This window comes from Belonocnema kinseyi, chromosome 1 (assembly GCF_010883055.1).
Source record: "Belonocnema kinseyi isolate 2016_QV_RU_SX_M_011 chromosome 1, B_treatae_v1, whole genome shotgun sequence".
Taxonomy (NCBI): Eukaryota; Metazoa; Arthropoda; class Insecta; order Hymenoptera; family Cynipidae; genus Belonocnema; species Belonocnema kinseyi.
This window is the reverse complement of record NC_046657.1, coordinates 39,462,022-39,463,143: the sequence shown is the minus strand read 5'-3', so window position 1 is coordinate 39,463,143 and position 1,122 is coordinate 39,462,022.

Genomic DNA, 1,122 nt, shown 5'->3' with positions numbered 1-1,122 from the left:
GAGGAAAAATCACTTTTTGAGTGTTTGATATAATTTTTTAGAGTTTGAAAAAATGTGAGGGGAAAGTATCGAAAGTATGGTCTAGTGGAATATTTATGGACACTAGGTCATCTATTTTCAATTATTTAAAGAAAAGGGATTTGTTTAAGTAATTTTGTTTTAATGTTTTTTAAATAAAAATTCTTACTGTTGGCCTAGTGAAATATTTATCAGTAATTATTATGTTCGAAAGTACTCCATCGACACGGCCCTGCTGATGGGTGTATGGATGGATGTGGACGCGCATGCGTCACTGTGTGTCGCCGGTGTTCGCGTATCACGAGGGGACTGGAGAGTCCCAGTCGTCTTTGTACAACGGTAACGAAAACAAATTAAGCACGCTTCTACTGATCACGAACGAGTGGAAAATTAGACGACAGGATATTTAGAAGCATGACCAGCAAGGATTTTAAGACGGTAATTACGGCTGATATCTATTACCATGTCGACATGTAAATAAAAGAAAAAAAAACTAGTACTAGTAATTAAGATGCATTCTTCCGAAAGTAGATAGAAGTAGATAGAATAATGAATAAATAAAAAAGTAGTTAAACAAAATGGGGAAATAAGGACACACACCATAACAATAACAAGGCGATCGTGGTAACCTCGCTTAATCAAATTTAACTCAGTACTTAAGTGATAAGGACAATTATAAATAATAAACATACAGGTAGAGAAATCACAGTGACAAAGAAATGACAATAAGGTTGTACATAGTTCTATAATAATTTGGGATAATTTCAGACATTTTTTTAACATATTTAAATAATTTGGAATAGTTAACATAAACTTTTAGAGAACTTCATACGAGACCAAATTTTTTTTTGGAAATTTAGATTAATTATAAACAATTTTAGAATGTGATAGAATACTTATAGAATTATGAGAATTCTAGAAAACTTTAGATAGTGTCAACATTTTAGACAAGGTTAGAGTTCTATGAAGGATCAAATTAATCATTGACAAATTTAGAATGTACTAGAATATTTAAGTAAGTTGAAGAATTCTAGAAAATTTTAGAAGAGAACAGAATTTCATAGAAAAATTTAGAGTGCGTTGAAATTTTACAACATTTTGATA